The 26864-nt window shown below is 50.0% G+C and overlaps 1 long non-coding RNA gene, 1 other non-coding gene and 1 pseudogene across 2 annotated transcripts; all 3 read left to right on the forward strand.

The window, feature by feature from the left end:
* The first annotated feature begins 3690 nt into the window (after window positions 1-3690).
* On the forward strand, window positions 3691-4837 carry LOC147053862 (18S ribosomal RNA; annotated as a pseudogene).
* A 1317-nt stretch (window positions 4838-6154) lies between these two features.
* LOC147053863 (5.8S ribosomal RNA) lies at window positions 6155-6308 on the forward strand. Its single transcript, XR_015067140.1, has one exon. It is a non-coding gene; the product is annotated as a 5.8S ribosomal RNA (ribosomal RNA).
* A 6297-nt stretch (window positions 6309-12605) lies between these two features.
* LOC147053864 (uncharacterized) lies at window positions 12606-21745 on the forward strand. Its single transcript, XR_015066911.1, has 3 exons — window positions 12606-13332; window positions 13952-14003; window positions 14686-21745. It is a non-coding gene; the product is annotated as an uncharacterized LOC147053864 (long non-coding RNA).
* Window positions 21746-26864: the final 5119 nt, after the last annotated feature.

Here is a 26864-nt window from a genome sequence, read left to right on the forward strand (position 1 = left end):
GCAAGCAAGTGGAGGACGGCCGCCTCCTTAAACACAGGCCGAAAAATGACCAAGTGTCAACTGCGAACTTTGTCCATGCAAGGAAGGAGCGTAACGGCCGCCTCCTTAAACACGGGCCAAAAAATGACCGAGTGTCAACTGCAAACTTTGTCCATCCAAGGAAGGAGCGTGAGGGCCGGCTCCTTAAACACAGACCAAGTTTCGCCCTAAACACAGACCAAGTGGAGGACGGCCGCCTCCTTAAACACAGGCCGAAAAATGACCAAGTGTCAACTGCGAACTTTGTCCATCCAAGGAAGGAGCATGAGGGCCGGCCCCTTGAACACAGGCCGAGTTTCGCCCCGGACAGGCCGTCTGCTCCCGGCGCCCGCCCGCGTACGCCCCCCATCCCCGGTCTCCCGTCTGCTCCCGGCGGGCCATCGAGTACCCCTTCACCCAACTGACCGACTGGCACTCATGACCCGTCTTGGTAGGTCCCCCATCGGCCTCGGCTTGCCGACGTCGGGTGGACGGTTCCTGCCCACTGCGGGTCATACTCAGGCGCCGCGGCCGCCGCGCGAGTGTGCGTTCCCGGTGCGCGAAGACCTCTGCGAAGAAACGAAAGTATAGTTTGCGAATGTGGTGCATGCAAGCAAGTGGAGGACGGCCGCCTCCTTAAACACGGGCCGAAAAATGACCAAGTGTCAACTGCGAACTTTGTCCATCCAAGGAAGGAGCGTAACGGCCGCCTCCTTAAACATGGGCCGAAAAATGACCAAGTGTTAACTGCGAACTTTGTCCATCCAAGGAAGGAGCGTAACGGCCGCCTCCTTAAACACGGGCCGAAAAATGACCGAGTGTCAACTGCGAAAGTTGTCCATCCAAGGAAGGAGCGTGAGGGCCGGGTCCTTAAACACAGACCAAGTTTCGCCCTAAACACAGACCAAGTTTCGCCCTAAACATAGACCAAGTTTCGCCCCGGACGGGCCGTCTTCTCCCCGTGCCCGCCCGCGTACGCCCCCCATCCCTGGTCGCCCGTCTGCTCCCGGCGGGCCTCCGAGTACCCCCTCACCCAACTGACCGACTGGTACTCATGACCCGTCTTGGTAGGGCCCCCATCGGCCTCGGCTTGCCGACGTCAGGTAGACGGTTCTTACCCACTGCGGGTCGCACTCCAGCGCCGCGGCCGCCGCGCGAGCGTGTGTTCCCGGTGCGCGAAGACCTGTGCGAAGAAACGAAAGTATAGTTTGCGAATGTGGTGCATGCAAGCAAGTGGAGGACGGCCGCCTCCTTAAACACGGGCCGAAAAATGACCAAGTGTCAACTGCGAACTTTGTCCATCCAAGGAAGGAGCGTAAAGGCCGCCTCCTTAAACACGGGCCGAAAAATGACCGAGTGTCAACTGCGAACTTTGTCCATCCAAGGAAGGAGCGTAAAGGCCGCCTCCTTAAACACGGGCCGAAAAATGACCGAGTGTCAACTGCAAACTTTGTCCATCCAAGGAAGGAGCGTGAGGACCGGCTCCTTAAACACAGGCCGAGTTTCGCCCCGGACGGGCCGTCTTCTCCCGGCGCCCGCCCGCGTACGCCCCCCATCCCCGGTCGCCCGTCTGCTCCCGGCGGGCCTCCGAGTACCCCCTCACCCAACTGACCGACTGGTACTAATGACCCGTCTTGGTAGGGCCCCCATCGGCCTCGGCTTGCCGACATCGGGTGGACGGTTCCTACCCACTGCGGGTCGGACTCCAGCGCTGCGGCCGCCGGCGAGCGTGCGTTCCCGGTGCGCGAAGACCTCTGCGAAGAAACAAAAGTATAGTTTGCGAATGTGGTGCATGCAAGCAAGTGGAGGACGGCCGCCTCCTTAAACACGGGCCGAAAAATGACCAAGTGTCAACTGCGAACTTTGTCCATCCAAGGAAGGAGCGTAACGGCCGCCTCCTTAAACACGGGCCGAAAACTGACCAAGTGTCAACTGCGAACTTTGTCCATCCAAGGAAGGAGCGTGAGGGCCGGCTCCTTAAACAAAGGCCGAGTTTCGCCCCGGACGGGCCGTCTTCTCCCGGCGCCCGCCCACGTATGCCCCCCATCCCCGGTCGCCCGTCTGCTCCCGGCGGGCCTCCGAGTACCCCCTCACCCAACTGACCACTGGCACCCATGACCTGCCTTGGTAGGGCCCCATGGGCCTCGGCTTGCCGACGTCGGGTGGACAGTTCCTACCCACTGCGGGTCGCACTCAGGTACCGCGGCCGCCGCGCGAGCGTGCGTTCCCGGTGCGCGAAGACCTCTGCGAAGAAACGAAAGTATAGTTTACGAATGTGGTGCATGCAAGCAAGTGGAGGACAGCCGCCTCCTTAAACACAGGCCGAAAAATGACCAAGTGTCAACTGCGAACTTTGTCCATCCAAGGAAGGAGCGTAACTGCCGCCTCCTTAAACATGGTCCGAAAAATGACCGAGTGTCAACTGTGAACGTTGTCCATCCAAGGAAGAGCGTGAGGGCTGGCTCCAAATGTCGTTTCTCAAACCCTCCGGCTTGATAGCTGCGGCACCACGGGAAGCCGTCCACACCGTCCGACCTCTATCCGAAAAGCCTTCCCGACCAACCGCGGTCGCGGGGGCGTCTGTCGCTCCACATCGGGGGGGCGTATGGCTTCCGCGCTACGCGCTGTGGGCTCGGGGGCGCCGCAACGGCTGAGTCTGACTCGGCCGGGGCGCAGCTTCCCTCCCGGCCGTCAGCAATAGTGCCGATCGCGCCTGCCACCAGCCCCCTCCCCGACGGTTTCGTCGGCGCCGGCCAGGCCGCGCGCGCGACGCCTCGCAGCTGGCCACAGCGGGCCGCACCGACCGGGTCTGACCCGGCCGGGGCGCAGAGTCTCGTCTGGGTGACAGCCGCGGCGCGGAGCGCTCGCCGCCATCCGCCTTCGTTCCCCGAGGGCTCCAAACCAGCGCCGATCCAACTCCGCATCCTGGCCGCACAGGGCGAGACCGGGTGGCCGCGCCGACCGGGGGCGCAGGTCGCCCGGGCCTTCTGCTCGCGTGCCTCGCGCGGGTAAGTTGCCGGCGCAGCGCCGAGCTCCCGACCCCTGCTTACGGGAATAGTTGAGGGCCTCAGCGAGCCGCACCGCCCGAGTCTGACTCGGGCCGGGGCGCAGATTCCCGCCTGGGTGACTGAACGTTCCCCGCTTGTGCCGGAGGGCAGACGCCCGTCCCCCCCTTTCGCACCTTTCGAACCGCCTCCGAGGCCACTTCGCCCGGGTCATCCTCTGCTCCCTACCAATGCTTAATCGATGGGGCCGCCCTGCCAGATTCGCACCCCCCTGTCCACCGCGAGTCCCCCGACCAACCCGAGTTGATCTTGTCGCTCTGCCAAACGAACTAGTTGCCGGCCTTCCAGCCCCAAACGCGCGGCGGGATAGTGGCAAGGCGGCGGCGGCGGCCACCGACGTCGGGGTGAACGAGCCCCGGAGAAGAGGTGTCCTACGAGGCCGGGCGCAGCTCCCTCTCGTTTAGGGGTCCCCACGGGTCGCATTCAAGGTTCCGCGTCTTCGGCTTCGGCGCGCCGGGTCCAGCCCGATCCATCTTACCCCGCGGCAAACTCAGACTACCTATAGCCCCCGTGAACCGCAGCTGGCGTCTGGAAAACAGTCGCACGAGCCCCCGCTCCGGCGGGCCGGCGAGCGAGAGGTGCTCCCCAGCCACCCTCCTCTATCTACCTGGTTGATCCTGCCAGTAGCATATGCTTGTCTCAAAGATTAAGCCATGCAAGTCTAAGTGCACATGGCCCGTACAGCGATTAAAATCAGTTATGGTTCCTTTGATCGCTCCATAGTTACTTGGATAACTGTGGCAATTCTAGAGCTAATACATGCAAACGGGCGCCGACCTCCGGGGACGCGCGCATTAATCAGACCCAAAACCCACGCGGTGCCTGGGCGCAAGGGCCCAGGGGTCGCGCCGCGTCCGCGCCGCGCCGCGGCCCTCCGCGCGTCCGTTCCGGCCTCCCTTGGTGATCCTCGATAACTTCCAGCCGATCGCCGGCCCTCCGCGGCGGCGACGTCTCATTCGAATGTCTGCCCTATCAACTTTCGATGGTACTTTCTGCGCCTATCATGGTGACAACGGGTAACGGGGAATCAGGGTTCGATTCCGGAGAGGGAGCCTGAGAAACGGCTACCACATCCAAGGAAGGCAGCAGGCGCGCAAATTACCTACTCCCGACACGGGGAGGTAGTGACGAAAAATAACAATACAGGACTCTTTCGAGGCCCTGTAATTGGAATGAGCACAGTCAAAACCCTTGGGCGAGAACCCATTGGAGGGCAAGTCTGGTGCCAGCAGCCGCGGTAATTCCAGCTCCAATAGCGTATCTTAAAGTTGCTGCAGTTAAAAAGCTTGTAGTTGGACCTCGGGACGCGAGCTGACGGTCCGCCGCGAGGCGTGCACCCGTCTGTCCCGGCCCCTGCCTCTCGGTGCGCCCCCGGGATGCCCTTGACTGGGTGTTCCGCCCGGGGCCCGAAGCGTTTACTTTGAAAAAAATAGAGTGTTCAAAGCAGGCCAGCGCCGCCTTGCATACCGCAGCTAGGAATGATGGAATAGGACCCCGGTTCTATTTTGTGGGTTTTCCCTCCTGAACTGGGGCCATGATTGAGAGGGACGCCGCTAGAGGTGAAATTCTTGGACCGGCGCAAGACGAGCCAGGGCGAAAGCATTTGCCAAGAATGTTTTCATTAATCAAGAACGAAAGTCGGAGGTTCGAAGACGATCAGATACCGTCGTAGTTCCGACCATAAACAATGCCGACCCGCGACCCGCATGACCCGCCGGGCAGCGCCCGGGAAACCACCAAGTCTTTGGGTTCCGGGGGGAGTATTGTTGCAAAGCTGAAACTTAAAGGAATTGACGGAAGGGCACCACCAGGAGTGGAGCCTGCGGCTTAATTTGACTCAACACGGGAAACCTCACCCGGCCCGGACACGGACAGGATTGACAGATTGACAGCTCTTTCTCGATTCCGTGGGTGGCGGTGCATGGGCGTTCTTAGTTGGTGTAGCGATTTGTCTGGTTAATTCCGATAACGAACGAGACTCCGGCATGCTAAATAGTTACGCGGCCCCCGAGCGGTCGGCGGGCAACTTCTTAGAGGGACAAGTGGCGTTCAGCTTACGCACGCGCGCCGCCCCGAGAGAGCGGCCGGTGCGGGCGCGCGGCGGAACTACACCCCCCGTCGCCCGGAGCGACCGACGCGCAGGGACGAAGGGGTCGGAACCGGCCCCCCAACCTGCCATCACCCAGCGAGCGAAAGCGATCCTGCGGCAGCCGGCGGTCGACGGGCGCCTGAGGAAGGAAGGAGGCAGGGGTGTCGGGCTTGAGGCGCAAGCGGTAAGGTGGCCCGCGGGCGTGGGTAGCGCGCGGGGGGACGTAAGGCCTCTCCCCCCCTTCCCACCGTCTCGCGACGTCGCCTTCCGCCCAAGACACAAAGGTTCGGGCGATTGCGGAGAGCGGGTTGTGGCCCGCGAGCGTGGCTAGCGTGCGGGGGAGGTACGGTCAAGAGGCCGGCCTCTGCCCCCCTTCCACCGTCTCGCGACGTTACCGTCCGCCCTGCTCCGCTCACGAAGGTTCGGGCGATTGCGGAGAGCGGGCTGTGGGCCGCGAGCGTGGCTAGCGTGCGGGGGAGGTACGGTCAAGAGGCCGGCCTCTGCCCCCCTTCCACCGTCTCGCGACGTTACCGTCCGCCCTGCTTCGCTCACGAAGGTTCGGGCGATTGCGGAGAGCGGGTTGTGGCCCGCGAGCGTGGCTAGCGTGCGGGGGAGGTACGGTCGAGAGGCCGGCCTCTGCCCCCCTTCCACCGTCTCGCGACGTTACCGTCCGCCTTGCTTCGCCGCCCGCCCCCACCACACCCCAACCTCGTCAGCGCGCGCTCGGCTTAGCCGGCGGCGGAATTTGGCTCGCCATCGCATTGGTCTAGGGCGGCACGCGGCCAGGCAGGGTCGGCCCGGTCCCATCGCGACACCGCCCGCTCGGAACTTACCCCAATCAGCGCGGCGGGCACCTAACTAACGGCCCTCCTTCGGCGGACCGTCGGGGGTTTAATGTCTGCTCGACGCGTCGCAAGACGCGGACGTGCGGCGCCCGTCGCCGTCGGCCGGATCAAACCGTTTTTTCATCGGAATTTGGCAACTCCTTCCGCGGTGGATCACTCGGCTCGTGCGTCGATGAAGGACGCAGCTAGCTGCGAGAACTAATGTGCATTGCAGGACACATTGATCATCGACACTTCAAACGCAATTTGCGGCCCCGGGTCCGTCCCGGGGCCACGCCTGTCTGAGCGTCGGTGGCATATCAATCGGGAGCGCAGGGGCGGAAGGGTCACCGTCGGCGAGTACGTCGCGCAACGTCAAATCACATTCGACGTGAAGGCGGTTAGCGGGGGGATCGTGCGCGGGTCGAGTGGGAGTCGACCGCGGCGTTCCCCCTCTGTTCGCATGACTCTGGGGATCCCTTCGAGGTGTTATCCTGTCGTCGCCCTGGTCGGGTAGATCACGCTTTGGCCCCGCTGGGGGCCTGCGATGATCATTGGTGGGCCGGGTTGCGATGGGAGCAGCCATCGGAGGAGGACGGTGCGGCTGGGAGTGAGTCGTCTTGTACGGATGTGCTTGCTACGGCTGTGGTTGTAGAGGGGCCCGTACTGTATGTCGTGGGGGCAGCTCCAGCTTGTGTCTGGGTGCGCTAACCCCGAGTACGGTGTGGGCATAGTCGGTGGTTTGGTAACGAAGGGCCAGATGGGGTCTCGTAATGATTAAAATGCGGTTTATCACACTCCGATTTCGTGAATGCAAAGATGGTGGATCGTCCGCAGATCATGCTCACGTTAGATGGCTTTTTGACTTGACGAGCGAGTGTAATACTCGAAAAGCGGACTGATTGCGTAGCGGATGTCGGCGACCACGGTGGTGGCTCGCCCTGGCAGCATCCCCGGGCCGCGGACCCTGGAGCGGAACTTAGTCTCCATAGAATGACGGCGGGCGTACGTAAACGGCGCGTCCGGGGATGAGGCAGCATCCCCGGGCCGCGGAGGGGAGGAGGCAGCCTCCCCGGAGCGGAACTTAGTCTCCGTAGAATGATGGCGGGCGTGCGTAAAGGGCGCGTCCGGGGATGAGGCAGCATCCCCGGACACCAAACCGGGCATCAGCCCCTACCCGCCGGGGCCAAAAAATCCACTCCTGGTACCTAAAATTTTCCTCCGCGGCGGGCTGGGGGCCTAATCTTTCTCCGGGCTGGGCGGCAGGCACTTTCCCCGGACACCAAACCAAGGCGTCGGCCCCTAGCCGCCGGTGCAAAAAAAAATCCACTCCTGGTACCTAAAATTTTCCTCCGCGGCGGGCTGGGGGCCTAATCTTTCTTCAGGCCGGGCGGCAGGCACTTTCCCCGGACACCAAACCAAGGCGTCGGCCCCTAGCCGCCGGTGCAAAAAAAATCCACTCCTGGTACCTAAAATTTTCCTATGCGGCGGGCTGGGGACTATAACCTTCTTCCTCCCGCCCCACCACCATCAACGTCGGCCACCACCAACCCCGACCGACACCGAGGCACCCGCCAAAGGCGGGTGCCGAGTTCACCGGCCCCAAGCGACAACGGTCACCGAGGCACCCGCCGGAGGCGAGTGCCGAGTTCACCGGCCCCAAGCGACAGCGGTCACCGAGGCTCTCTGGCGGGTGCCGAGTTCACCGGCCCCGAGCACCAGCGGTCACCTCCAGCACTTCCATAGCTCCAGCCACGGAGGTGGCACTTCCACACTTCCAGCCACGGAGGTGGCTGTTCCATACTTCCAGACTTCCAGCCACGGAGGTGGCTCTTCCAGACTTCCAGCCACGGAGGTGGCACTTCCATAGCTCCATAGCTCCAGCCACGGAGGTGGCACTTCCACACTTCCATAGCTCCAGCCATGGAGGTGGCTGCACTTCCATAGCTCCAGCCAGGGTGGTTGCTCTTCCATACTTCAATAGCTCCAGCCACGGAGGTGGCTGTCCGGTACTTCCATACTTGCAGCCACGGCGCTGGCGAAAATTGCACTAAGTGCGAAAAGCCCATTCATTTACAACGGCGTGTCCGCAAGGCGGCGACATTTCCCCGTTACCGGTGGCTGCGCGGCGGGAGATTGACAGAGCGCATCCGAGCGGCTGGAACTCTTTTCCGGCATGTTTGAGCGGCTGGCCTCTGCACTTTGGGTGAATCTTCGAGCCACGGTGGTGGCACTTCCATACTTCCAGCCACGGAGGTGTCTGGCCGGTACTTCCATAGATCCAGCCACGGAGGTGGCACTTCCACACTTCCATAGCTCCAGCCACGGAGGTGGCACTTCCATACATCCAGCCAGGGTGGTGGCTCTTCCATACTTCCATAGCTCCAGCCACGAAGGTTGTTAGGGTTGAATAGATTGGGTTGATCATATTATGTTGGAATGTAATCAGTAATAATTAACCTAAGCTTGTCCTGTCTTAACAAAGTAGTAGAACAAAGAGCTAAGATCCTTTGCACTGATTGACCAATTGTAGAAGACGCAATCAAAGTTGTTTTGTCTACTCAACATCGTAAAACATCCCCCGCTATGATGTGATCAGAGGCCAGGTGTTTCACCCCCACCTTGACCACCACACATGTAAATTGTCACCCCCACCCTTCTTCTCTCAATAAATACTGTCTTGCATGAATGCAACGGCAGACTTTGTTCGGACATTGCTGTGTCTACAGCAACGAACAAATTCTCCACTTGCAGAATTTGTTCGGACATTGTTGTATCTACAATGACGAACAAGTTCTCCACGTGCAAGTGTTCAAAAGGGCATACTGTCTCGTGTGGTTCTTGCACAATAAGTTAGAGTCGGAACATCTCTAACATTTTGGTGCCGTGACCCGGATCCAACATACCCACTGCTGATCGACGGAGGACGACGTGCTGCATTGTCGACAAGCCAGCGTCCATTAGGAGGACCTGGTAAAGAAAAGACCTGGCAAGTAAATTCTTCGCTGGGCCAGCATCTAAGGTCTGCCTTCGTCGAACAACAGTGGATTGACGGAATCCGGCAGTGCAACGAACCAGGGGACAAGTAAGTTAAAGCCCTAAAAATTGTGTGATTGTGTTGTTGTGAAAGGGGTTGAAAGAAAAAAAAAAAAAAAAAGATACGGCTTTGGTTTGTCCGAGCTATGAGATACGGCTTTGGTTTGTCCGAGCTATGAGATACGGCTTTGGTTTGTCCGAGCTATGAGATACGGCTTTGGTTTGTCCGAGCTATGAAGTTTACGGTTTGGTTTATCCGAGCTATGAGATACGGCTTTGGTTTGTCCGAGCTAAGAAACAGCTGGGGTTCTCGCCCCAGGGGAAGGAACAGGCTAAAAAAAAAAAAAAAAACAGAGCTTTTTCTTAATTGAAGAAGGGCATAGATTCTTTTTTTGGTCTGTTTTTCCGAGCTGTTTGCTTGAAAGTTGTGTGATTGAGAGTGTGAATGGTAGTATAAATTAAAAAAAAAAAAAAAAAAAAAAAAAAAGAAAAAGGTCAATTCACTACCTTTGGTTCAGATGCTTACTTAAAAAAAAAAAAAAAGGTCAATTCACTACCTTTGGTTCAGATGCTTACTTAATTTTTTTTGTAAAGCATGTCCTGTTTGTGTAAAACATAATCCACAAGGAAACATGAGACCTAAGAGAGGCTCATTTCCAAAACCATCTTACCCATTCCAAATCATGCACATGGATTTTATTGGACTCACAGAAAAGAACCTGTGATCAAACTCTTTTGGATTAATGTCAACGCAACTGTTAAAGGACGAACGTTGCCGCAAGTGGCCTACACAGAGAGACCAGCTGAAGTGAACTATACATGTTACATCCAAGGAAACAAGACCCACAAATGCATCAACGACGACTGCTCTCCAGGAGGACACTGGATGGGAGCTTTGGATGTCACTGCTAAGTGTCAGGATGAGAGAGCCATTTCAAGTGGTTGTCCGATGCTGCCCGCCAACTGGACAAGTGTGTGCACCAGTGTGGGTGACAGACCACACCTACAGGATACAACATCATCAGCTGACGACAGCACGCAACTCTTCTGCACGTCGACGCAGGACTGTTGTGACCTTTGACTCTCATGATCCTGTCTGGGGATGGTTCTGGACTTGATGACTGCAACACGACGGTTCCAGCAAGGAAGCAGATCCACCATCGACAGCGTCCCCGCCCCCAATTCAAATAGAGGCAGAATAATCCTCTTCCCCCTTGGTGGCCAGGTAGTCTACCCTGGCCACTGAAGACGACAACCACACGGCAGACACTTCCAGGTTCTCCCCCGGCGAAGCAGTGCTGCAGAGGGGGTGAGAATTGTGCTCACCCTCCAACAGTGGGCGTGCCAAGCCCCCGACGGCTGAACAATCACGAGCAATTTTTGTCTTGACTGTTGTTATTGGTAACATTCTGGTCGCCTAAGGCAGAGGGACCGTGTGAGACTTTTCCTGCATTATAACATCTTGCCGCAGGTTTTTCACTCACACACTAAAATTGATCTACGTAGATTGCGTAGATGATGTTTAGCCGAGCATGTTTTACAGAAACTTAATGATTTGGCCATCGAAAATGCTTCGCAAGTGATGGGCGCAATGATACGCTGTTTCTGTGTTTTTGTTGTTTCGTTTTTTTTTTTCTTGTTTGTTTTTCCTGACAACATCATATGATAAACAGGAGGGATATGTTAGGGTTGAATAGATTGGGTTGATCATATTATCTTGGAATGTAATCAGTAATAATTAACCTAAGCTTGTCCTGTCTTAACAAAGTAGTAGCACAAAGTGCTAAGATCCTTTGCACTGATTGACCAATTGTAGAAGACGCAATCAAAGTTGTTTTGTCTACTCAACATCGTAAAACATCCCCCGCTATGATGTGATCAGAGGCCAGGTGTTTCACCCCCACCTTGACCACCACACATGTAAATTGTCACCCCCACCCTTCTTCTCTCAATAAATACTGTCTTGCATGAATGCAACGGCAGACTTTGTTCGGACATTGCTGTGTCTACAGCAACGAACAAATTCTCCACTTGCAGAATTTGTTCGGACATTGTTGTATCTACAATGACGAACAAGTTCTCCACGTGCAAGTGTTCAAAAGGGCATACTGTCTCGTGTGGTTCTTGCACAATAAGTTAGAGTCGGAACATCTCTAACAGAGGTGGCACTGCCATACATCCAGCCACGGAGGTGGCTCTTCCATACTTCCATACCACCAGCCACGGAGGTGGCTCTTCCATACTTCCATAGCTCCAGCCACGGAGGTGGCTGCACTTCCAGACTTCCATAGCTCCAGCCACGGAGATGGCACTTCCATACATCCAGCCACGGAGGTGGCTCTTCCATACTTCCATAGCTCCAGCCACGGATGTGGCTGAACTTCCAGACTTCCATAGCTCCAGCCACGGAGGTGGCTCTTCCATAGCTCCAGTAATATCGAGATGCGTCAGCATTCTGTAAATAGTAGAAAAGAAGCGTCTATTACATATTGATTTCATCACGTCATCGTAATTCTTGTAGAAATAAAAGCTCTCATGTTTAATGTAGAGGCATGTATGTCTCATCTGGGAAAGATCGTTGTTAGGGTTGAATAGATTAGGTTGATCATATTATGTTGGAATGTAATCAGTAATAATTAACCTAAGCTTGTCCTGTCTTAACAAAGGAGTAGAACAAAGTGCTAAGATCTTTTGCACTGATTGACCAATTGTAGAAGACGCAATCAAAGTTGTTCTGTCTACTCAACATCGTAAAACATCCCCCGCTATGATGTGATCAGAGGCCAGGTGTTTCACCCCCACCTTGGCCACCACACATGTAAATTGTCACCCCCACCCTTCTTCTCTCAATAAATACTGTCTTGCATGAATGCAACGGCAGACTTTGTTCGGACATTGCTGTGTCTACAGCAACGAACAAATTCTCCACTTGCAGAATTTGTTCGGACATTGTTGTATCTACAATGACGAACAAGTTCTCCACGTGCAAGTGTTCAAAAGGGCATACTGTCTCGTGTGGTTCTTGCACAATAAGTTAGAGTCGGAACATCTCTAACAATCGTCCAATTCACAAGCCAAACAATTGATTGCGCTATGTTTTAACAGCGTTTCGTGTAATAAGTAAACTACCAACAATTTGATTCTTACGTAATCAAGTGGCGACACCCGCGGTGGAGCGTTTTCGTTTTCAAAACTGTCACTGTTTGATGACGAGGATGATGGCAACGAAGAAGCCCCGGATGTTGATTTGTCGGGGTCGGTGCTCAATACTGCCCCCTTTGATGAATTCTCGCGGTCGTTGTTCGTTGAGACCTCCGATGTTGATTTGTCGCGGTCGGTGCTCATTACTGCCCCCTCTGATGAGTCGAGATCTGGAGGCGCAGGCTGGTTTGCAGAAAGGGAGACATTTTCCGTTTCAAATGGCGGGATTGCCAGCTCGGGACACCATAGCTCCGATTCCACCGGCTTCTCCAGCGTGATGAAAGGCTGTCGTCTAGCCTCCTTTGCGTGCCAGGTCCCCGGCTCCTTCAACAGACGTGTGAATCGACGATCCTCGGGGTGAGATGTTTTTCCCTCTTCTTCTTCTTCAGCCGAAGAAATGATGATGACGGATTCAGCGATTAGCATCGGTTCGAAATCTTTTAAACATTCTCGAAAGCAGTAATCTCGGCCGCATCTGGAATCAGAATGGCGGGCCTCCGGATACGTAACGGTGCGTTCCGGGCAAATCGTTGTGGAAGTCTGCATGTTGATGTCAGCTTCATCAGAACCGCAGCCGCGGGGCATCATGGGTGAGGTTTGAGGAGTAGTTTCAGCCGAACACAAATTAATTACCTCTTTGTGATGACGTTGTAGGCCTTTTAGAATCTTTTGTTCTGGTTCCTTGTCTGCATCTTGGAAGGTAGGCAGAAGATTTCTGGCGCAACGTTTGTCAGACATTTTGTCTTGATCAGCGAGATGTTTCTTGGCGAGATTCGTTGAGGTTTGAGGCTTTGGGGCAGATTTTTTTCTTATACAGAGCAGATGAAAACGGACCACGCCCTCCCCCTGGAGATTTAGGGGTGGGTGTGCTTGGAGTAGGCGGTACTTTGATTGTAGGGGTTGTAAAAATTAGAACGTATTGAGTTGCTAGTCAAATATTAATTTTTTTCTGACCCCCACAATCGTGATCCACATTCTACTACACAAATACTACTCTGTTATAATGTCAGTTAAGGGATTAATTCTCCTCTGCCACTCTGATAAAGGGACTTGTAGAATCGTCTGAAGAACACCACACTCACTGTTGAAGACCTGAAGGGTGAGTAGACCATCACATAATTCACCGTCTTCCTCTGGGGATAGCTGAGGTGAAACTTTGAGGCGGAAAAACCAGCGGCCATTCGGTCCTAGTCTCGAAATCCAAGTTAGTGTGAGCTCGCCCTTCAGCCCCGTTTCTCCAACAAATTGGGGAAGGAGCCTTGGAAACAATTGACTGATGATGGCCCAGTCATTCGAGTTGAGGGATCCAAATCCATGAGGCATGGTATACTTGCCATCATCCCGCATGAAAAAGACCAATTCTCCCAGGTGGTGGATTTACTGGTAGCCCCAGGAAAAAGTACCAGTTAAAGGCCAATTATTCTCAAGCTCCGCCACATTTAGAGGACTCTGTTGCAATCTTCTGACAAACATTTGCTTCTTCCTAGGGGCCTGTAAAAGTCCATCTGCACCCGGGGGTGAGACATGAACCGTTACAGGTGTTTCGGAAATCATACTTCTCAGTAGAAGGTTCAAAAAATCAGATCGACAACCTCCACTCCCCAGACTCTATATACCCGCATTGCCGATCCCACCCACTTTTTGCCTTTCATCGTCACGTGTTATATTTTCAAAGATCTTGTTTGAACATTTTTTAACTTCATTTCTCCTGCATACAGATTTTTTATTGAAATGGAAACTCAATCACCAGCTAATTTCCTCCCTCGGACGGTAAGATTCATTTTCGCCTCATACTATATTTAAATCTTTTTTTTTAAATGAAAGATACCACGAAAAAACAAAATATATGTTTCACAAAACACATCTCTACAGACACACACACTGACTCCCCCACAACTCCAGACACACGCGGGGTCATAAAAAATCTAACACCCCCATGATCTTAAGACCAGCCAACATCAACAGGACATGCTTAGACATATCCCCTAACCAAAAAACAAACAAACCAAGATTTACAGACATCCTGAGATACGAATGGTAAGGTGTGCAAGTTTCTTATCTTATGAACCACTTAAACACCCCCTACAGGACGAGGTAGAAAGCAGCAGCTCACAACACAAAACTCTAAACAAAACACAACACTTTGACTTTCAATCACGCACATTCTCTCACCCTAATCCCTTGCCTTTCATTATTACCAATACGGTCATAAAAAAAACATTTGACCTCACAACCTAACCACAACCTATAACCTATGACCTCATTAACTCATTTAAAAAAAAAAAAAAAAAAAAATATATATATATATATATATATATACATATATATATATATATATATACATATATATATATATATATATATTCAGCATATTTTTTTACCTTTTAATTAAGGCCATAAATCACTACTCCATCAAAGTTTGTCATTTAATCCATATTTCCCTCTCTCCCAGGAGCAGCAAGGAGGACAAGATAACCACAGGGCCAGCTGGTAGATAACAACTGGTGACCCTGGAAGGAAAACTACAACCAGGAGGAGTGAGCAAGTGATTCTGCAGGAGAAGAAAGACCAATGAGAGCAAGCTAAAGTTAACTGCAGTTTACACATAGCCAATAGAATAATGACAGAATGCCTTTGTTGATGTGCCATTTGCATATTGTGTAGTATAACTCATGGCTGGGCAACTCGGATGTAGAGTACGTCTGCTGGTGGCAACAGAGGCGTACAGAGGTGTATTGAGAGGGACCCGAGACCCAGGTGATGTATTAGGTTTGTGTGTTAGGAATAAATCCGCTCGTGTGTGAAAAGGCCGGCTTCCTGATACCTTTCTATTGCAGAACGAGCGTGCATATTGTTGGATGAGTGGCAGTTGGGTAAGGTCACAAATTGGAGTCACATTAGTAACTTGAGTTTATGTTAAATTAGAAATAAATTCCAACAATTTATGGTGATCCTGACGTGATGCAAGAGAGGTAAAAGAGTCTGGGACTCTAAAAGAAGTCTGGGACTTTGATAAAAACCACAAGAGTCTGGGACTCGGGGACCCACGTCCACACCAGGTGACGACCTGATAAAGACGCCACACGTCCGACAGTCTTTCCTCTTGGGCCCACAGTGAGACAAGGTAAGCAGATTCCTTTTCAAATTCTGCACATTGGCAACGCTAAATTATAAGAGGAAGGATGAGCGGAACAGCGAAAGTGTGTAGTAGGGTATAAAATCTGGGATTTACCTACTAGAATAGTTTGGAACTATTCGCGGTTACGATACGGGTTAAAATCTGGGATTTACGTATCAGTGTGGAAGCGGTGTGTGAAAACTAAAATTGTTCTGCGTAAAAAGTGGTTGGGAGACACACGAGTGGATTTAAAGATGGCGGATAAGAGGAAGGGGGATAATGGTCTCGGGTCCCTTCAAATTAGGGGTCCCTTCAAATTAAGGGTCCCTTCAAATTAGGGGTCCCTTCAGATTAAGGGTCCCTTCAAATTAAGGGTCCCTTCAAATTAAGGGTCTGTTAGGGTTGAATAGATTAGGGTGATCATATTATGTTGGAATGTAATCAGTGGTGATTGACCTAGATTAGGGTGATCATATTCTGTTGGAATGTAATCAGTGGTGATTGACCTAAGCTTGTCCTGTCTTAACAAAGGAGCAGAACAAAGTGCTAAGATCCTTTGCACTGATTGACCAATTGTAGAAGACGCAATCAAAGTTGTTTTGTCTACTCAACATTGTAAAACATCCCCCGCTATGATGTGATCAGAGGCCAGGTGTTTCAACCCCCACCTTGGCCACCACACATGTAAATTGTCACCCCCACCCTTCTTTTCTCAATAAATACTCTCTTGCATGGGTGCAGCGGCAGACTTTGTTCGGACAGTGCTGTGTCAACAGCAACGAACAAATTCTCCACTTGCAGAATTTGTTCGGACATTGTTGTAGCTACAATGACGAACAAGTTCTCCACGTGCAAGTGTTCAAAGGGCATACTGTCTCCTGTGTTGTTCTTGCACAGTAAGTTAGAGTCGGAACATCTCTAACATTTTGGTGCCGTGACCCGGATCCAACATACCCACTGCTGATCGACGGAGGACGACGTGCTGCATTGTCGACAAGCCAGCGTCCATTAGGAGGACCTGGTAAAGAAAAGACCTGGCAAGTAAATTCTTCGCTGGGCCAGCATCTAAGGTCTGCCTTCGTCGAACAGCAGTGGATTGACGGAATCCGAACGTGCAACGAACCAGGGGACAAGTAAGTTAAAGCCCTAAGTGTAAACGCGTAAAGGTGCACAAGATATACGGCTTTGGTTTGTCCGAGCTATGAGATACGCGTAAAAAATTAAAGGTGCACAAGATATACGGCTTTTGGTTTGTCCGAGCTATGAAGTTTACGGCTTTGGTTTGTCCGAGCTATGAAGTGTACGGCTTTGGTTTGTCCGAGCTATGAAGTGTACGGCTTTGATTTGTCCGAGCTATGAAGTTTACGGTTTGGTTTGTCCGAGCTATGAAGTGTACGGCTTTGATTTGTCCGAGCTAAGAAACAGCTGAGGTTCTAGCTGTTTGCATGAAAGTTGTGTGGTTGAGAGTGTGAATGGTAGGATAATTTGACTAAGAGGCAATTGTTGTTGAACGGTCAATTTAATCCTGCATTGAGGATCCTCAAAAAAGTAAAACAAAAAATTGAATAAAAATTGGAAAAATCGAAAAATACCAAGTTAAGATAGGAAACAAAAAAAACGGTAAATCTCTAAACTCTTGAAGGTGATGAGAAGTACATGGCAAGTATGCGATACATGCCAAAGTGGAAGAAAAAGTATGGAGTAGAAGGGAAGTTGAAATGTGGAAAATAGTGGTTGATGGTTTGGAGGAGAGTGTGGCTGGGAAGACAAAAGGACTGAGAAAGGAAAGATAAGAGGGAGAATTGCAATGTGCTAGAGTGTGGTTGAAAACTTCACGAGCGATGGGAACAAATTCAAAAGACCAAAAATGGAAAGATAAAAAGTGATGAGGCTGCCATTCCATTAACATTTGAAAAAGAATTTAGGGTGCATAATGGCATCCCATTCAATGATGCAGCTGAGAGTGCTTATCAGCAACAGCTAAAATATGCGCTCCCCAATGGTTCCCCACCTGAATTAGACAACAGGGTGCGGAAACACTTGGTGGATACAGATAATATCCACCGCATCAATGACAAACCTGTTTTACCAAAATCACTTTTTAAGGCAGCAGCAATTGCAACACATGGGCCTTGCCATGCGTCGACAGGAGGGATGAGGTCAATTCATGGTCAATTCACTACCTTTGGTTCAGATGCTTACTTAATTTTTTTTGTAAAGCATGTCCTGTTTGTGTAAAACATAATCCACAAGGAAACATGAGACCTAAGAGAGGCTCATTTCCAAAACCATCTTACCCATTCCAAATCATGCACATGGATTTTATTGGACTCACAGAAAAGAACCTGTGATCAAACTCTTTTGGATTAATGTCAACGCAACTGTTAAAGGACGAACGTTGCCGCAAGTGGCCTACACAGAGAGACCAGCTGAAGTGAACTATACATGTTACATCCAAGGAAACAAGACCCACAAATGCATCAACAACGACTGCTCTCCAGGAGGACACTGGATGGGAGCTTTGGATGTCACTGCTAAGTGTCAGGATGAGAGAGCCATTTCAAGTGGTTGTCCGATGCTGCCCTCCAACTGGACAAGTGTCTGCACCAGTGTGGGTGACAGACCACACCTACAGGATACAACATCATCAGCTGACGACAGCACGCAACTCTTCTGCACGTCCAACTCTTCTGCACGTCGACGCAGGACCGTTGTGACCTTTGACTCTCATGATCCTGTCTGGGGATGGTTCTGAGCCTTGATGACTGCAACACGACGGTTCCAGCAAACATATCCACCATCACCAGCGTCCCCGCCCCCAATTCAAATAGAGGCAGAATAATCCTTTTCCCCCTTGGTGGCCAGGTAGTCTACCCTGGCCACTGAAGACGACAACCACACGGCAGACACTTCCAGGTTCTCCCCCGACGAAGCAGTGCTGCAGAGGGGGTGAGAATTGTGCTCACCCTCCAACAGTGGGCGTGCCAAGCCCCCGACGGCTGAACAATCACGAGCCATTTTTTGTCTTGACTGTTGTTATTGGTAACATTCTGGTCGCCTAAGGCAGAGGGACCGTGTGAGACTTTTCCTGCATTATAACATCTTGCCGCAGGTTTTTCACTCACACACTAAAATTGATCTACGTAGATTGCAATGATACGCTGTTTCTGTGTGTTTGTTAAATTGTTTTTCTTGACAACATCATATGATAAACAGGAGGGATATGTTAGGGTTGAATAGATTAGGGTGATCATATTATGTTGGAATGTAATCAGTGGTGATTGACCTAGATTAGGGTGATCATATTATGTTGGAATGTAATCAGTGGTGATTGACCTAAGCTTGTCCTGTCTTAACAAAGGAGCAGAACAAAGTGCTAAGATCCTTTGCACTGATTGACCAATTGTAGAAGACGCAATCAAAGTTGTTTTGTCTACTCAACATTGTAAAACATCCCCCGCTATGATGTGATCAGAGGCCAGGTGTTTCAACCCCCACCTTGGCCACCACACATGTAAATTGTCACCCCCACCCTTCTTTTCTCAATAAATACTCTCTTGCATGGGTGCAGCGGCAGACTTTGTTCGGACAGTGCTGTGTCAACAGCAACGAACAAATTCTCCACTTGCAGAATTTGTTCGGACATTGTTGTAGCTACAATGACGAACAAGTTCTCCACGTGCAAGTGTTCAAAGGGCATACTGTCTCCTGTGTTGTTCTTGCACAGTAAGTTAGAGTCGGAACATCTCTAACAGGGTCCCTTCAGATTAAGGGTCCCTTCAAATTAAGGGTCCCTTCAAATTAAGGGTCCCTCAGGGTCCCTCTGTGGCACTTCAGACGAACGGACTGAAGTCTGGTCGGAGATTATGGGTCATTATGATAAACTGGAATCGCAGTTGATTAGTGGAATAGAAAGTAAGAAAATTAAGAAGGAAAAAGAACGGTGTCAGAAGTTGTTTCTGAAATTAAAGGATGAATTGTTTCACGGAGAAAGAGCAAAATTAATTTCCGAGATAGTCTAAAATGTAAAGATTGGAAAATAAGTGAAAGGCAGGATCCTGATCGAATTAAAAATCAGGATAAACAGATCAAACCCATGTAACAGAGTGGGAACCTGGCTGAGGGAAAAAAAAAAAAAAAGAAACGGAAATTATCTTAAATGTACAGGAGATATTCGCGTTAAAAGGAAAAGTAAGAGAGAAACACTGAAGTTAAGATTTGCAAAATAAAAGGAAATAGTGTCTAAAAGTAAAATAGAGAATAAATCAGACAAGTAAGATGAGCAAAAAGGTGTTCTTAGTGTGCTCTTTGTGGTCTTTTATGTTGTGCGCCAAACGTGTGTGTAGCGTGTGTGTGCGTGCGTGTGCGCGCAGAGGATCCTCATGAATGAGTGTGTGGGTGTATGTGTGTGTGTGTGTGTGTGTGTGTGTGTGTGTGTGTGTGTGAGTGAGACTTGTGTCCTATGGAAGAAATTAGTCATGGAGAATGTTTAGGAGCCTGTTGAGCGATAATAGGGAAGTTGAGAAGTAGACGATGAGTATGTTTAAGTTGGTTGGAGAAACTAAGATGATCGAGGTGTGGCAGTAGAGAAAATAAGGTGTGTGGCAGTAGAGACTATAAAGTGTGTGACAGAAAGTGACTAGAAAGGTGGCTTGATAAGATGAGAAGAGACAACAAATGTTGTGTAGAAGACAGTGAAAGATGTTGAATGTGAACATGATGAAGGGGGAACAGTAAAGTAGGCCTGCCCTTTGAGAGGGTGAGATTGAGGAGCGTGCCTGCGCTTGCGCGTAGTCGTGGATCTGTGCTATGCTCCTGTGGGTGGTGGTTGTTGCAGGAAATGGCCAGCCTGTGAGCAATCAACATTGATGCCGCGTCCCCCCTCGCACGGGGGGTGCTATGGCTGCGGGTGAGGCAGAGAAAGTGTGAGTTTTTCAGAGAATGTTTGAAGAAGAGTGATGCACATTTGCATGAAGGATAAAAGGCGCTGATGAAAAAAGTATAACCAAAACGTCATCCTCTATGACGTTTGCGCAGCGTTATTTGTTGGTATTGTTTGTGAGCTGTGTCTCTGCTGTTTTTTGTGTTGTCTGTGAGCTGTCAGTGTTATGTGTTAAAATTATGAAATTGGCTAAAATAGGTAAATAAAAAGAATTTATTAGACTGTAGTCTATCTGATTTGCACCGGAAAACAAAAGCAATTTTGAAAGATGTGTCAAATTAAATGATAATGTAATCGTATGTAGTAATACAACACCTTATAGTGACATAAACATACATTTTGTAGAGCTTGTTTGACATGTGCTAAAGAGAATCCATAGGGTTATAATGCCTGATCATAATAGATGCATTCTCAAAATGGATTGAATTGTTTCAGAATTAACACTGAATGCCTGAACAGTGGCAAAAACGTTATTTAAAGAAACAATGACGTTATTGCATGTTAGGTGGCCATCTTGATTGCCGTTTTGTTAACTTTAACAATATGGTATTTGTGGGAACTAAGAGTCATAATGAATAGGGGAGAGATGAGTTGGCAATTTATATAGAACACTCCCAAAATTATGCTGCATTGTGTTGATTTAAAAAAGATCAATTTGGCCTTTGCAGTGTGATCTGCTGTGTTGCATCTGGCCATGGAGAAAGTATGATGTTTATTTGTGTACTTTGTCAACAACCGATGTAGATGTTAAAGAATGAAATTAATATCTTTAAAATGAATGTGGATTGAGACCACAGGTAAACACCCAGGCAGCTACCCTGAAGCTGAGATGATGTTCAGGACGGCGATGCTGAACGGCCTCCCAAATGAGGTGCAAGCGATTATGAGAATTGATCCGGACATTTTGGTCTGTCCGGAACCGAGATTCAAGAGGCATTTGATACACCATTGCCGCATCTACATGGAAAAAGCAAATAAAGATCAAAAGGAAACTGACGCTCTGGCGACTAGTTTGGTTAAACTACAGTTGGCGAAGTTGCATGGTGAGGCAAAACAAGAAAAGGTTAAACAAAAACAGATGTATCAGACTCCAGTGGGGGCTGGACGGGGCCGAGGCCAAGGGTTCCGTGGTGGATACAGAGGGCGTGGTCGTGGCGCCCCCCCGGGACGGGGGCGGAATTGGTTCGCTCCAGGGACTTGCTTCCACTGCGGGTCCCCTGATCACTGGGGACGAGATTGTAATGGCAACCCACCACCACCACCGGGGGCGGAGCAGCAGAACCAGCAAGCAGGGCCACCACACCAAAGGGGACCGCAGCAGCCCCGCCCATGGCCACAGCCGAATCCACAGGGGCAGTATTACCAAGCCGACCCGTGGTACGGCCCGGACGAATAGGGGGGCCTGGGAAGCTCGGGAAGCATTGGCCAGGCAGAGCCAATCCTTCGGTTGACAGTGGCGGACACTCCGGTCCACATGTTGGTGGACACTGGAGCAACACATTCATCGATCAACATGCCACTGCCAAGTACAGCGTTGTCGAAACGAGTTACAACGTTGGTCGGCTTCTCGGGACGTCCTCAGACTCTGCCCTTTACTCGGCCATTGAAAGCGGAAATCACAAACACCGGACAGAAACTATATCATTCATATGTTCATGCAATGGACACACCCATCAATTTGATGGGCAGAGACATGTCAGCATTGAGAGCCCAGATTTTGTGCGGCGAGAAGGGACTTACAGTGACATTTCCTGACGGACAGGTTCTGGAATGCTCCCAGCCTGTGACACCTCAGGGTCAGTGGTTGATGGCACCACTCCCCACAGTACCAAAAACGGCTCGAAACTACTGGGCGAGATTGAATCCTGAGACTCCATTTGGTGGAGGTGTCTACTCCACGTACCTCTTGTGGAAACCGTGGATCCAGGCATTCGCACCGTACCACACCCCAGTGGATCCATTGCATTGCACTCTATATTATGATAGAGAATCAGATGAGATATAAGAGAGAATGACAAGGCAGCTTCCTTTGATGTCTATTGTTATGCAAATGTAGCAGGTGTTTATGCTAATGAGTATGACATCCTTGTGTGACATCCGGTCAGGTGTCACATCCTGATATGGCATCCTTGTGTGACATCCGGTCAGGTGTCGCATCCTGAGTCAGGTGTCACAACCTGATTTGGTATCCTTGTGTGACATCCGGTCAGGTGTTCTATCCAGATGTCTTGTGACATCCTCTGATGTCAGACAGAAAGGCGCCATCTCGTGGGGTCAGGTGTTACATGGTGATGCTCGTCCCATCCTGGGTCAGGTGTTACATGGTGATGCTCGTCCCATCCGGTCAGGTGTTCTATCCTGGTGTCAGACAGAGAGGCGTCATCTCGTGCGTCAGACAGAAAGGCGCCATCTTGGCTGGCCAAGATGGCGTCTTCCTGGTTGTCGCGGGGGGAGATCGCCCTATTGGTTATCGCGGCCGGCGGCATGTCTGGGCATGTATTTTTTACTTTACCAAGCTATTTTAGCTATTTTAGCTATCGCCATATTGGTCATGGTTAATATTACGCTAGTGTACATGCTAAACATGCTAATGTGTTTGATGGCCTGGTGGTGCATGTATTGGGGGTATCACCAGTCAATGTGTAAATTGATGAAAGCGGATGAAGACAAACTGTCTCCATTTTACCAGAGTGTTTTTGCATCACATATGATGTGTAAATGTATTTGGGGTGTAGCCATATTGGTTGGTGGTATTATAGCTTTAGCCATATTGGTGGAGGCAATGTCTGTGGCCCCACATGCTAATGTGTGGTATTTTAACACGTTAATGTATTTGGTTGCATTTCATGACTGTATTCGTGTCTCTTATAGTGCCCCTATCTGCGGTTCTACATGTTAGTGTGTGGTATTTTAAGCCATATTGTTGGAGGCATGTTGGAGGATGGTTATGTATTTGGTTGCATTTTTTTTTGGCTGTAGCCATGCCCTTTGGAGGCCTGTTGGGGGATGTTAATGTATTTGGTTGTAGTGTTGATGGCCCTACATACTAATGTGTTTGACGGTACTTTTATTTTTAGCCATATTGGTGGAAGTGAGTTGTGGCATGTTTATGTATTTGGTTGTATTTTTTGGTTGTATCCATGCTTCTTGTAGCAATGTCTGCAAAAGAAAGCATGGTCAATGTGTTTTTTCACATTACTAGACCATCTTAGTCGTCTCCATTTGATGGCTCTAGCCGTCTCCTTAGGGGGGTGATGATCAGACAGGGTGGAGCCGTTGGAGCATGTTTATGTATTTAGTTGTATTTTTTGGTTGTATCCATGCTTCTTGTAGCAATGTATGCAAAAGTAAGCATGGTCAATATGTTTTTTTTTCACATTACTAGACCATCTTGGCCGTCTCCATTTGGTTGTCGGATGTCACACAAGGATGTCATACTCATGAGCATAAACACATGCTACATTTGCATAACAATAGACATCAAAGGAAGCTGCCTTGTCTTTCTCTCTCTGATATATAGATATATAGAGATGCGTTTGAAGAAATTGAGGGAGATGATTGGACATTACAATCACCATGCATCTTTGTGGGCCCCGAGGGGGTGGCAGCATATGTACAGTTGTCGCCGGAGCAAGAGCAATGGTATCAAATGAGTGAGGAAGGTTTGCCTCACGTGTCACTGGCTGTGTCGCCAGGCCATGAGCCCCGCCAATTGGGGCCCATGGTGAAACGATTAACACAACAACATGACTGGATGATGACAGAGATTCCAGATGTGTGGCATTCGGCCGCAACCAAAAGTTACAGGATAATGGCAAAAATGGTAGATGAGTCAGACCTTGAATTGGTCTTCCTGGACCGCCATCATGGGCGGGAACAGACGGACCATGAGTCTGCACAGGCGATGCTGGATCAAATGCCACAGACCTTGTGGTCACAGGGTCCATTTGATGTTGTTTTTTGTCATACGGTTCAGCCAATCCAATTGGAAGTTGATTGCTCCAGTCCGGTCCGCCGTCCTCAATATCGATGACCGAAGGAAGCAGACAAAGGTATGGAGGACACAGGGGCACAGTGCCTGCCAATGGTGGGCTTAAAGGTTGACCGCCCGGACAGGCAGGTCAAGAGAGGGAATGTGACGATGGCGAGAATTGGATCAAAGTCGGACTCGAAAGTGTCTGAACAAAGACGACGACGATGCAAATGTTTAACTTTATTGACTATTTTGCTTGCTGGCTTGTGCTTTGTGTGGACTATGTTGGCGTTTGAACATATGGTGCGGGATGACAGAAGTGATGGAGCGAAAGGAGAACGAGTGATGGTGTATCATTCCTGTAATGGAACGGTATTGTATGAAGAAGAGCAAGATGGTGGTAAGACGCTGACACAGACACAAGTCAAGTCAAGTCAAGTTTATTTGTATAGCCCTAAATCAGAAGCAGTCTCAAAGGGCTTCACACAGACAATCAATTGACAATAATTCTCAAAGCATCCCCTGATCTTAGGCTCCCAAAAGGGCAAGGAAAAACTCAAAAAACCCCGACCAGGGGAAAAATGAGAAACCTTGAGAAGGGACCACAGATGGAAGGATCCCCCTTTCAGGATCACCAGGCTGCAATGGATGCAAAGAGGGCACATAAAATACATCATATGGAAACCAAAAGTGGATGCCCAGGCCAAAGCCAAGAGCTGTCGGAGGTGCCTTCGATTGTCCTGGCAGTGTCCTCCAGGAGGGTATTCCACTGCAGTTCCCTCATGGTGAATTGGTCCACGAGAATCTAGATAGCCATCGTCAGCATGGGTGTCACCTAACCACCTCCCCAGCCGGGGAGGGGTGGGGGGAGTGGGGTCGGGGAGAGGTTAAAGGCCACATCATAGAAATACGTCTTTAAACGTGTCTTAAATGTTTCTACTGAGGTAGCAGTTCTAATATCCATTGGCAGGGCATTCCAGAGCTCTGGAGCCCGAATGGAAAATGCTCTAGCCCCTGCAGACATTTTCTTGGCCCTCTGTGTCACTAAAAAACTAGCGTTTTGCGAACGAAGGTTACGAGACGGAACATAAGGAACAACTAAGTCGACGAGATATGAAGGCGCTAAGCCATGCAATGATTTATAGGTTAACAAAAGAACTTTGAAGTCACATCTTAAATGGACCGGGAGCCAATGTAAATGGGCTAATATTGGGGTAATATGATCAAATTTTCTTGTCCGTGAGAGCAGCCTCGCAGCAGCATTTTGCACTAACTGTAGACTTTTGATGCTGGACTTGGGAAGACCAGAGAATAATGCATTACAGTAGTCCAGGCGCGACGTGATAAATGCATGTATAATAATTTCGGCATCACTGGTCGAGAGGATTGGGCGAATCTTAGCAATATTACGAAGGTGAAAAAATGCTATTCTGGTTATATTTTTAATATGCTGTTGAAAGGAGAGCGTTTGGTCAAATATTACCCCGAGATTAGTTACAGTATCACTCTGAGTGATAGTACGGCTATCTAGAGTTATAGCGGTTTCCTTAAATAAATGTTGATAACGAGCTGGACCAATTATCAACATCTCAGTTTTATCTGGGTTCAGACGAAGGAAGTTGAGAGACATCCATTGCTTGATCTCTGCAAGGCATGCCTCAAGATTACAACAGTCCCGCGGATCTGTCATTGATAATGGCATATATAATTGGGTGTCATCCGCATAACATTGAAAACTAACATTATATTTACGTATTATGTTCCCAAGCGGAGTCATATAAATATTAAATAGAAGTGGTCCGAGCACCGATCCCTGTGGGACACCACACGTAACTTTATAGAGCTCAGAGGACGCATTGCCATGGACCACTCGGTGCGTCCTGTCTGATAGATACGAACGAAACCAGTCTAGTGCTGACCCCGAAATACCAACACAACCTTTAAGACGCTCTAACAAAATATTGAAGTCAACAGTGTCAAAGGCAGCACTAAGATCTAGTAGTAACAATACCGACGAAGTATTTGAATCCATAGCTAAGAGGAGATCATTAGTCACTTTAGCAAGTGCTGTCTCAGTGGAATGATTAGCTCTAAACCCAGACTAAAAAGATTCATATAGATTATTAGCGACCATGTAATCAATAAACTGCTGCGCTACTACTTTTTCAAGCAGTTTTGCTATGAATGGGAGATTTGAAACTGGCCTATAGTTACCGAGACAGTCCGGGTCAAGATTTGGTCGCTTAAGTAGCGGTTTAATGATAGCGGTTTTAAAGGCTGTAGGCACTATCCCAGAGGAGATAGACAGATTAATTATATTTAGAACGGACGGTCCTAAGATTTGAAATAATTCTTTAAGCAGTTTGGTTGGAAGCGGGTCAAGTAAACATGTTGTTTGTTTAGCCGCACTAACTAATTGTGTAAGCCTTTCGAGGGACACGCATTCAAAATTTGAAAAGGTTATCGCATGATCATCGGCGCCGGTAATCGGCGGTCCTGACTGAGTGATCGGAATGGTCATCTTGATCTCATCCCTAATGGAGTCAATCTTCCGAGCAAAACATTTCATGAACTCGTCAGCCGAGTGAAAGGAGCTAT

Source organism: Syngnathus leptorhynchus, chromosome 8 (genome assembly GCF_054491065.1).
Source record: "Syngnathus leptorhynchus isolate UIUO chromosome 8, UIUO_Slep, whole genome shotgun sequence".
NCBI classification, from domain to species: Eukaryota; Metazoa; Chordata; class Actinopteri; order Syngnathiformes; family Syngnathidae; genus Syngnathus; species Syngnathus leptorhynchus.